Genomic DNA, 11,982 nt, shown 5'->3' on the forward strand with positions numbered 1-11,982 from the left:
GAGAGAGAGAGAGAGAGAGAGAGAGAGAGAGAGAGAGAGAGAGAGAGCCACTGGTACTACAATGTGGGACTGCATGACCTCCTAGGTTGTATAATTTGGCTGGTTAGAAAGATGGGCATGTCAAAGGGGAAAGTCATGACCTAACAGATATACCCTTCCAAGAGGAGCTTGTTTGGTTTCAGGGTAAGGCAGAGGAATAGATGGAGAGTGTAAGTGTATCATAAGAGAACAAATATGTTGCTAAAGAAGAAACTGTCCCCCATCCCCCAGACCTATGAGAACTCATTTGAATCACCAATACAGGTGGGTTTAAATGTGCTCTGGCTCATTGCAGTTACAAAATACACATTCCTGGGTGGAGATTCAAGGTACTAATGTGATATATACAATTGTATTAAATAGATGTAACAGAGAGAACAGAGAGAGCTTCACTATGGAAGTGACCTTTAAGTCCTACACCAGCTGGCATATATGCTCCATCCTTTGAAGTGTGGTCATTGAGTTTCTTATTTACCTCTCTACATATTTCTTGTTTTCCACATCCTGTGTTCTATTGTTTATCAAATAATCTGTTTCTGTTCCTGTCCACTTGTTTCTGACAAATTTCTTGTTCTCACTGAAAACACTCACTGAAAATTACTCACTGAAAACTGGTATCCAATGATACCAACGGTAGTAGAATTCTTGTTGAACTGAGCAAGGTCAGGTAATCAGGAATCCTAGTACATAAAGGAGCCCAGAGGAGCCTGACTGACTGGTCAGGGAGGTTATCTCTGTCTATGAGAAGAAATCCATGTCATTCATGGTGGTGCCTTCCATAAGAAAATGATGTTCTTGTTGGTTGGCTTCCAATATCCCACTTGTTCTTTCTGTTATCTCTGAGACATTCTTGGTTAATGGATGCTCTCCTTGTTGTAAGAGCCTGAGTAAAAGTATTCTTCTCAGTTGCAAAGTGCAATCTATCTTTTACAGCATTGCATCTGTGATTGAACAGCAGCAGAATATATGCATTTGAAACTATTTTTTCTTTTTCAAATTTATGGGCCTTTTGGTTTCTTTCTCTATGTGTAGCAGGTCCTCTGCCACAGGGCTCCATACCCAAATAAGGCCAGGAGGGAGCAAGCCTCCAAGGAGTGCAGACAGGCCTGTGGATGCAGGTAGGACCATCATTGCTGCTCAGAAGAAACTGCCTAGAACAATCAGGACACAGGAACCAACAGGCTACCTGGGATGGGAGCCTCCAGGTTTTCATCTCTACCTGTAGCAGATCTGCCACAGGGCTTCATACCCAAATAGCACCAGGAGGGAGCGAGCATCCCAGGAGCACCTACACACCTTCAAGCACAGGTAAGACCACCACTTCTCTTCAAATTCCTGGCCCAAGAAGGACCCTCACAGAGCTGTCAGGACACAGGAACCAAGGATGAGCTAGGGACAGGATCCTTCTGGTCTCTGTCTGCATCCAAGAGCTACCACTGCACCATAGCTCTCCATACCCAAATTCCTCCTGGAGAGAAGCAGTCTCCAAGGAGTACTGACCCACAGGCTTACAGGAGGGACAAGTCAAAGTCAGAGAGAGCAAGACCAACTAACACCAGAGACAACCAGATAGCTAAAGGCAAGTGAAAGGACATAAACAACAGAAACCAAAATGACTTGGCATCATCAGAACCCTGTTCTCCTGCCCACAATGAATCCTGGTTACCCCAACACACCAGAAAAGCAAGACTCTGATTTAAAATCAAATCTCATGATGATGATAGATGAACAACATAAATAACTCCCTTAAAGAATTACAGGAAAACACAAAAAACAGGTGAAGGAACTGAGCAAAACCATCCAGGATCTAAAAATGGAAACAGAAACAACCAAGAAATTACGAAGGTAGACAGCACTGGAGGTAGAAAACCTAGAAAGAGACCAGGAGTCATAGATGCAAGCATCACCAACAGAATACAAGAGAAAGAGGAGAGAATCTCAGGTGCAGAAGAATCCATAGAAAACATTGACATAACAGATAAGAAAATGCAAAATTCAAAAAACCCCTTACTCAAAACATCCCAGAAATATAGGACAAAATAAGACCAAACCTAAGGATAATAGGTACAAAAGAGAGTGAAGATTCCAAATTTAAAGGGCCAGAAATATTGTCAACAAAATTGTAGAAGAAAGCTTCCCTAACCTAAAGAAAGAGATGCCCATGAACATACAAGTAGCCTACAGAACTCCAAATAGAATGGACCAGAAAAGAAATTCTTCATGACACATAATAATCAAAACACCAATTTCACTAAATAAAGAAAGAATTTTAAAAGCAGTAAGGGAAAAATGTCAAGTAACATATAAAGGCAGACCTATCAGAATTACACCAAACTTCTCACCAGAGACTATGAACGCTAGAAGATCCTGGGACAATGTCTTACAGACCCTAAGAGAACACAAATGCCAGCCTAGGATACTATACCCAGCAAAATTCTCAGTTGATCAGTTACTTTCAGATGGAGAAAACAAGATGTTCCATGACAAAACCAAATTTACACAATATTTTTCCACAAATCCAGTCCAACAAAGGATAATAGATGGAAAATTCTAACACAAGGAAGGAAACTACAACCTAGAAAAAGCAAGAAAGTAATCTTCTTTCAACAAACCCAAAAGAAGATAACCACACAAACATAAAAATAACAATAAAACAGGGAACAACCATCACTATTCCTTAATACTTCTTTTTTTGGCTGTCCTGGAACTCACTCTGTAGACCAGGCTGGCCTCGAACTCAGAAATCCACCTGCCTCTGCCTCCCAAGTGCTGGGATTAAAGGCATGCACCACCATGCCCGGCTTCCTTAATACCTCTTAACATCAGTGGACTCAATTTTTCAATAAAAAGGCATAGAATAAAAAACTGTAGACAGAAACAGGACCCAATATATTGCTGCATACAGGAAATGCTCCTCACTGTCAAAGACAGACACTATCTCTGAGTAAAGGACTAGAAAACAATTTTCCAAGCAAATGGCCCCAAGAAACAAACTGGAGTAGCCATTCTAACAGCAAATGAAAGCTACTCTCAACAAAAAGTCATCAAAAAAAAAAAATAAGGAAGAACACTGCAAACTAATAAAAGGAAAAATCTACCAAGAAGAACTCTCAATTCTCATAGAAGAACATCTATGCTCCAAATGCAAGGGTACCCACATTCATAAAAGAAACTTTACTAAAGCTAAAAGCTTACATTGGACCTTACACAATAATTGTGGGGGACTTCAACACCCCACTCACATCAATCAGGGAAACACAAACTAAACAGAGACACAGTGAAACAGAAGTTTTGGACCAAATGGATTTAACAGATATCTATAGAATATTTCATCCTACATCAAAAAGAATGTACCTTCTTCTCAGCACCTCATAGTACCTTCTCCAAAACTGACTATTTAATTAGTCACAAATAAGACCTCAACAGATATAAGAAGCTTGAAATAATCCCATGCATCCTTTCAGATCACTATGGGTTAAGGCTGGTTTTCAAAAGCAACAAAAACAACAGAAAAACCACATACACACAGAAGCTGAACAATGATAACTTGGTCAAGGAAGAAACAAAGAAAGAAATTAAAGATTTTATAGAATTTAATGAAAATGAAGATACAGAATACCCAAACTTATGGGTCACAATGAAAGCAGTGCTAAGAGGAAAACTCATAGCTCTGAGTGCCTCCAAAAAGAAACTGGAGAGAGCATACACTAGCAGCTTTATAGCACACCTGAAAGCTCTAGATCAAAAACAAACAAACACACCCAAGAGAGTAGTATGGCAGGAAATAATCAAACTCAAGGCTGAAATCAACCAAGTGGAAACAAAAAGAACTATATAGAGCATTAAGAAAGCCAGGAGCAGGTTGTTTGGGAAAATCAACAAGATAGATAAACTGTTAGCCAGATTAAGCAGAGGGCACAGAGACAGTGCCCAAATTAACAAAATCGGAAATGGAAAGGGAGATATAACAACAGAATCTGAGGAAATCCAAAAAAAAGTCATCAAACCCTACTACAAAAGCCTATACTCAACAAAACTGGAAAATCTGGATGATATGGACAATTTTTTAGACAGATACCAGGTACCAAAGTTAAATCAGGATCAGATAAATGATCAAAACAGTCCCATATCTCCTACAGAAATAGAAACAGTCATTAATAGTCTCACAATCAAAAAAAAGCTCAGGACCAGATGGGTTTAGTGCAGAGTTCTATCAGACCTTCAAAGACGTCCTAATACCAACATTCTTCAAAGTATTCCACAAAATAGAAACAGGAGGAATTCTACCTAACTCGTTCTATGAAGCCACAATTACTTTGATACCTAAACCACCCACAGCCTCAACAAAGAGAACTTCAAACCAAATTTCCTATGAATATCAATGCAAAAATACTCAATAAAATTTGCACAAACCGAATCCAAGAACACATCAAAATGATCATCCATCATGATTAAGTAGGTTTCATCCCAGGGATGCAGGAATGGTTCAATATATGGGAATCCATCAATGTAATCTACTATATAAAGAAACTCAAAGATGAAAAACCCACATGATCATTTCATTAGATGCTGAGAAAGTATTTGATAAAATCCAATACCCATTCATGATAAAAGTCTTGGAAAGATCAGGAATCAAGGCCCACACCTAAACATAGTAAAATACAGCAAACAAGTAGCCAACATCAAACTGAATGGACAGAAACTTGAAGGAATCCCAGTAAAATCAGGGACTAGACAAGGCTGCCCACTCTGTTCCTACCTATGCAATATAGTTCTTGAAGTCCTAGCCAGAGTAATTAGACAGCAAAAGGAGGTCAAAGGGCTACAAATTGAGAAGGAAGAAGTCAAAGTATCACTATCTGCAGATGACATTATAGTATACTTAAGTGACCCCCAAATTCCACCAGTGCTGATAAACAACTTTAGCACTGTTTCTGGATAGAAAATTATCTCAAACAAATCAGTGGTCTTCCTTTACTCAAAGGATAAACAGGATGAGAAAGAAATTAGGGAGACAACACCCTTCACAAACAATATAAAATACCTTGGTGTGACCTTAAGTAACCAAGTGAAAGATCTATATGACAGGAACTTCAAGTCTCTGAGGAAAGAGTTCAAAGAAGATCTCTGAAGATGGAAAGATCTCCCATGCTGAGGGACTGCAAGTTGGTATAATCACTTTGGAAATCAGTTTCGGGATTCCTCAGAAAATTGGACATAGGACATAGGACTACCTGAGGACTACTCAGGACTACCTGAGGACCCAGCAATACCACTCCTGGGCATATATCCAGAAGATACTTCAGCATGTAAGGACACATGCTCCACTATGTTCATAGTTCCCTTATTTATTTTATCTTAGTAATTTATTATTATTATTATTATTATTATTATTATTATTATTTTCTTTATTTACATTTCAAATACTATCCCGAAAGTTCCCTATACCCCACCCCCCCGCCCCTGCTCCCCTACCCACCCACTCCCACTACTTGGCCCTGGCCTTCCCCTGTGCTGGGTCATATAAAGTTTACAAGACCAAGGGGCCTCTCTTCCCAATGATGGCCAATTAGGCCATCTTCTGCTACATATGCAGCTAGAGACACAAGCTCAGGGGGTACTGGTTAGTTCATATTGTTGTTCTACCTACAGGGTTGCATCCCCCTTCAGTTCCTTGGGTACTTTCTCTAGCTCCTCCATTGGGGGCCCTGTGCTCCATCCAATAGCTGAATGTGAGCATCCACTTCCGTGTTTGCCAGGCACTGGCATAGCCTCACAAGAGGCCTCTATATCAGGGTCCCTTCAATAGAATGTTGCTGGCACGTGCATTAGTATCTGGGTTTGGTGGCTGATGATGGGATGGATCCCCGGATGGGGTTGTCTCTGAATAGTTCATCCTTTCATCTTAGCTCTAAATTTTGTCTTTGTATATATATCTTTTCATGGGTATTTTGTTCCTTATTCTAAGGAGGAATGAAGTATCCACACGATGGTCATCCTTCTTGGTTTTCTTGTGTTTTGCAAACTCTATCTTGGGTATTCTAAGTTTCTGGGCTAATATCCACTTATCAGTGAGTGCATATCTAGTGACTTCTTTTGTGATTGGCTTACCTCACTAAGGATGATATCCTCCAGATACATCCATTTGCCCAAGAATTTCATAAATTCATTGTTTTTAATAGCTGAGTAGTACTCCATTGTGTAAATGTACCACAGTTTCTGTATCCATTCCTCTATTGAGGGACATCTGGGTTCTTTCCAGCTTCTGGTTATTATAAATAAGGCTGCTATGAACATAGTGGAGCATGTGTCCTTATTACCAGTTGGAAGATCTTCTGGGTATATGCCCAGAAGAGGTATTGCTGGGTCCCCTGGTAGTACTATGTCCAATTTTCTGAGGAACNGCCAGACTGATTTCCAGAGTGGCTGTACAAGCTTGCAACCAGCAATAATTTTATTTTTAAATTTAACAATTAAGTCAATTTATTTCGTTGACTTAGGCATCTGCAATGGTGACTTCAACCTCAACTCCTGGTTCAATACTGATGGATGTAATCTGCTTAACAATCTCAGAACGACTATGTAAATCAATGAGTTGCTTGTGAATCCTCATCTGGAAAGGATCCCATGTCCCACCTCTACCACAAGGTGATTTTCTGGTAGTGATTCTCAATGTCTTGGTAGGCATGCACACCCATCCTTTTTCTTTCAGATTATTTTTCTTTACACCTCTGATCAAGTCCACACAAACCATCTCCAGTGACTTCACATTGCAGCTGTTGAGCATGATTTGAATTTGGTGAATTGCCACTTCAGGCTCCCCAGACATCTTTCTGGTGTCTTTAAATGTCATGGCTGAGGGTATCTTTAAATGCCATGGCTGAGCTGTGACTTACTGACTGACTTGGTCCTCAGCAGGAGCAAACAGCAGTGTGTCAGGGCAGAGCAGACTGGACAAAGCTCTGTAGCATGCACCACCGGGTCTCAGAAGGGTAGTAACCTTATTTACAACAGTCAGAAGCTGGAAAGAACCCAGATGTTCATCAACAGAAGAATGGATACAGAAAATGTGGTACATTTACATCATAGAGTACTACACAGCTATCACAAACAATGAATTTATGAAATTCTTAGGCAAATCGATGGAAATAGAAAATATCATCCTGAGTAATGTAACCCAATAACAAAAGAACACACATGGTATTCACTCACTGATATGTGGATCTTAGCCCAGAAGCTCAGAATACCCAAGATACAGTTCACAAACCACATGAAGCTCAAGGTGTAGGAAGATCAAAGTGTGGATACTTCGGTCCTTCTTAGAAGGGTGAACCAAATACCCACGGGAGGAGACACAGAGACAAAATGTGGAGCATAGACTGAAGGCAAGGCCATCCAGACACTGCCCCACCTGGGGATCCATCCCATATACAGTCACCAAACCCAGACAGTATTGTGGATGCCAACTAGTGTTTGCTGACAGGAGACTGATATAGTTGTCTCCCGAGGGGCTCTACCAGTGTCTGACAAATACAGAGGTTGATGCTCTCAGCCAACCATTGGAATGAGCACAAAGGAGTTTCTCCAGTGGAGGAACTAGAGAAATGATCCAAGGAGGTGAAGGGGTTGGCAGACCCATAGGAGGAACAACAATATGAACCAACCAGCATTCCCCATAGCTCCCAGGGACTAAACCACCAAACAAAGATTACACATGGAGGGACCTATGGCTCCAGTCACATATGTAGCAGAGGATGGCCTTTTTGTAGGTCATCAATGGGCAGAGAAGACCTTGGTCCTGAGGAGGATCGATGCCCATGGGTAGGGGAATGCTAGGGCCCTGAAGGAAGAGTGAGTGGGTTAGTGAGCATGGGGATTGGGGGAGGAGATAGGGGGTTTTTGGAGGGGAAATCAGGAAAGGGGGTAAAATTTGAAGTGTAAATAAAGAAAATATCTAATAAAAATATTTCAATATAAAAAAACCAAAATGTTCAGACAAAATTTTAAAACAAGCTAGAATAGTGAATGTGATATGAAATGAGAAACAAGAAGAAATATATGCATTAGGTAAAATATAGGTAAAATGAAAAATACATGGTACTGGTAAAGTCAGGACCACTTTCAAGAGCCCTGACTACAAATCAGCAAAATAAAGATTCTGTACTCCATATTCATATCCCTCAATAATACCTGTCTACCTGTTATTATTAATTAATTATCTTATTTCTTTTGTGTATGGGCATGCATTTTTGTGTACTTGTGTGTGTATGAGTGCATGTTCCTGTGCATAAATATGCAGAAGCTGGAGGAGGATGTTGTGTGTTGTTTATTATCTGGCTTATTATGTAGAGGCAGGCTCTCTTAGTGAACATAAAGCTTGTCATTTTTTGAAAGGCTGGTTGGCCTGTAGCAGCAGTAATCACCCTGTTTCTGGCCACTCAAGGGTGGAGCTTACAGGATTCGTGGCTATGTCTGGGTTTTTACATGGGAACTGGCCTGCTTATACAAATACTCTTAAACTTACCATGCCATTTTCCCAGTCTTATGAAACCTCTCTGCTCCATCCAGGCAATGGGATTTCTAGGGCCCCATGTGCTTATTCCTGGCTGACAATTGAAAGGATGGTCAGATCCCATCCTTTTCACACTGAGTCCTAAACATCTATTGTATGCAGAACTGTCTCTAAGAACAATAGGTCTGGATAATCACAGAAAAATCTGTTTCTTCATCTTGTAAAAGGAAAGGTGGTAGAAATAATTAGTCTTAATAGATACATTATTATCAATGAGTTTCCTAGGAAAAGATACTAATCCAGGTTCAATTTGTTACTATTGTGAATGTGTTAAGAATTATATGCTACCAAGGCAGGAGAGTTAAGTGCTGTGGCTCAGCAATTAAGAGTGTGTACTGCTCTTGCAGGAGATCTAAGTTCAGTTCCCAATACTTAGATTAGGAGAGATTCTCCCCCCCTCCCGCCCTTCCACAACATACATACACAGAGACATTAAAAAGAAGGCAAGTCAGCACTTGGGAGGCAGAGGCAGGCGGATTTATCAGTTCGAGGCCAGCCTGGTCTACAAAGTGAGTTCCAGGACAGCCAGGCCAGGGCTATACAGAGAAACCCTGTCTCAAAAACAAAACAAAACAAAACAAAACAACAACAACAACAAAAACAAAAAGCAAACCAACGTCTTTAAGACTTTAAGACTTTAAAAAGGTACAGCTTTACCAGCTAAAGTATTTTGAATGACAAAACAAACAAACAACCCCCCAAACAAACAAATAAACCAACAACCCCCTCCCAAACCAGAGTGGCACCTGAGACATATTTTTATTGCCCCTTCCACTGTTTCCTCTGAAAATATGTAAAGAGGTCCCCTGTATTCTCAGGTTCAGTGGCTGTGTGTTGGACATTGGGCATCAATCTGGTGGGAACTAGTGAGCACCAAGGTTAATACACTCTACTTTCATTTTGATGATGCATGCATAAACTTTCTTATTTTTGTTTCCTCTGATCTATTCTCTCTTTGGTCACTTTAAATGCTATTCTTTGAAATGCCTCCTAGAGAAAAATAATTACACTAGTTAAAAACACCGAGACACAGCAAGCTCTAAAAATCCATTGGTCAGATTTCACACTTCTCTCTCACATGGCTGTCCCTGGATGTCTTCTGAATTGATAATTAGGTTTCCAGGGTTTGCTTTCTCATTAATGGCCTCTGTACTGTCAAAACCCCCATTGAGAGTGAGATTTATTTAAAGGAGAATTAAAATCCAATAGAGACAAGGGCCACATTACCCAATGATAACAGTATTTTGACAATCCAGTGTCTGGAAAGGATTTAAGTAAATCTTTGCTGTTCACTCTCATCTTAGGACTTCTAGCCTTCTCTGTTGGTTACAGCTATTTTATTCTTACTTTCTGTCTTTGGATTTGATTGTGGGGCTGTCTTCTGATCATAATCTCTTGGAGGTCTTTGCTTTTGTATAATGGCAGACTTGGAAAGGATGCAGGTGAGAGGAGAGGAGGACACGGAATAGAGGACATGGAAAGTCCAGAGAAGTGGTCCAATTCCTTTTCTGAGCATCATTGCAAATTTTCTGGAAAAGATGGCTCCTGCCTTTCACCACAGAAAGTGAATGAGATTTCGCTAGGCAAGGGTGGTAGATAGAAAGGACATTATAGGTGAAGGAGAGCAGTTATACCTGAAACACATTAATACTGATGAGTAGAGAGTGGCTGTGTCAGGAGACACAGTAGGAGCTGACCATGAGGGCCTTGAGGGGCTCAAAGTGACTGCTTAGTATCAAGCATGTGACCCATTTCACTATAGAATTGCCTTTACAAATAGTGTTTGAGAAATATTGTTTCTGGGGGAAGAATTTACTTTTGTATTTTTGTTCTAAAACACCCTGATGGAAAGAAAGGACTTATATTTCCTGAGGGTTTATAGTCCATCATGGTGAGGGAGGCAAGGCATTCATACAGGAAATACAGGAGGAGAAGAAAGAAAAGAGCAAGTTAGGGAAGGAGGGAGGGAGAGAGAGGCAGAGATACAGAGAATGAGAGACAGAGAGGGAGCTAGAGATACAGAAACACAAAGATTCACAGAGGGGGGGGGAGGGAGAGTGTGTTGAGGAATATATGATTCTGATACAGCCAAAAAGGAGTGTCCGAAATGACATGTATGTTCAGTAGTATTAGATGCTATGGAGAGGGCATGTTTGTCAATGACAAATGGTGTCCAGTGGGTCAAATAATAAAGATCTTCTAACATGTGTCCTAGTTCTTGCCATCATCATTTCTGCCGTGGCCTTTTAGTTAGTTGCCAACCTCTGCTTGATTCTTTATGTTGCTGTGAAAAGGCACTTTACTACAGTCATCACCATCCTAAAGCCAGCTCCTCATAATCAGATTCCTGGATCATATCATTCCTTACACTGGTCTCATTTGACCTTACTTCCACATTGGGCAGAGCCTGAGCATAGGAGCTACACAGCCCAATTCCACAGTAACACATTTCCTTCTAACAATGCCACACATCTTCCAATAATACCAAACTTCCTAATAGTGCCACTTCCCATGGGTCAACAGTATTCAAGCCACCACATCCTCCATGGGAGGTACTGAAGGCCTTGAACTCTTGTCTCCTCAATGCTATTTGCTTACAGTTGTTCTTTCCCAAGCCTCCTCAGATATCAACATCTAAGATTCAAGACACTGTATTTAACAAGTTCATATTTGAATTAAGGAGTTTCACTTGTTAGAGCTTGTTTGATTGTTTGAGACAGAATTCCAAACGGCTGGCCTCTGTGATGTACCAAGAGTGTTTTAAACAGATGTTCCTGCCCTATCTCCTCCTGGTATTATAGGTGTGTGCCACAAGGCTCTGTTTATTAATTTGGCTTTGTAAACATTTGCAAATAAAAACCATTGTCAGTTGTCTGCTGTCTGTATACCCTTGACAGTCTTCTTAGGAGTCAGTTTTTGGAGATCATCTCTAATTTTTCCTTTTCTGTTCACTTGTTTTATTTAAAGAGTCTCTTTATATCTTGAGAGAGGTTTTAAGATGTAGTTCTGGAACTCAGAGGAACAAGCCTTCTTTTCTGAGAAACAGGATTGTTTTCTGAGAGTGCAAGGGTTCTCCATTGTTTCTATTTTTATATTCTCCTTTTATATTTTTAACAGCTTTAATGGGTTTGGTGGACAAATATCGCACAGTTTGACACACATGTACAACCATGAAACCATTAGATGATCAAGATATGGACATAACCATTGTTCCTGAGGGCCTACGGACACCTTTCTTTCTGTGACTACAATTTTAGGCAACTGATAATCTATTTTCTGTCACCATAGGGTCACATAGTAATCCAGACTTAGAGAAAACTAGTTGCCTATATATATGCCCACCATCAAGCAGAGACACCCTTTTATTCATA

General features: G+C 40.3%; 1 pseudogene; it reads right to left on the reverse strand.

Moving 5' to 3' along the window:
• Window positions 1-6,535: 6,535 nt before the first annotated feature.
• Window positions 6,536-6,892, reverse strand: LOC110320714 (annotated as a pseudogene).
• Window positions 6,893-11,982: the final 5,090 nt, after the last annotated feature.

The sequence above is a fragment of the Mus pahari genome, chromosome 4, assembly GCF_900095145.1.
Source record: "Mus pahari chromosome 4, PAHARI_EIJ_v1.1, whole genome shotgun sequence".
NCBI classification, from domain to species: domain Eukaryota; kingdom Metazoa; phylum Chordata; class Mammalia; order Rodentia; family Muridae; genus Mus; species Mus pahari.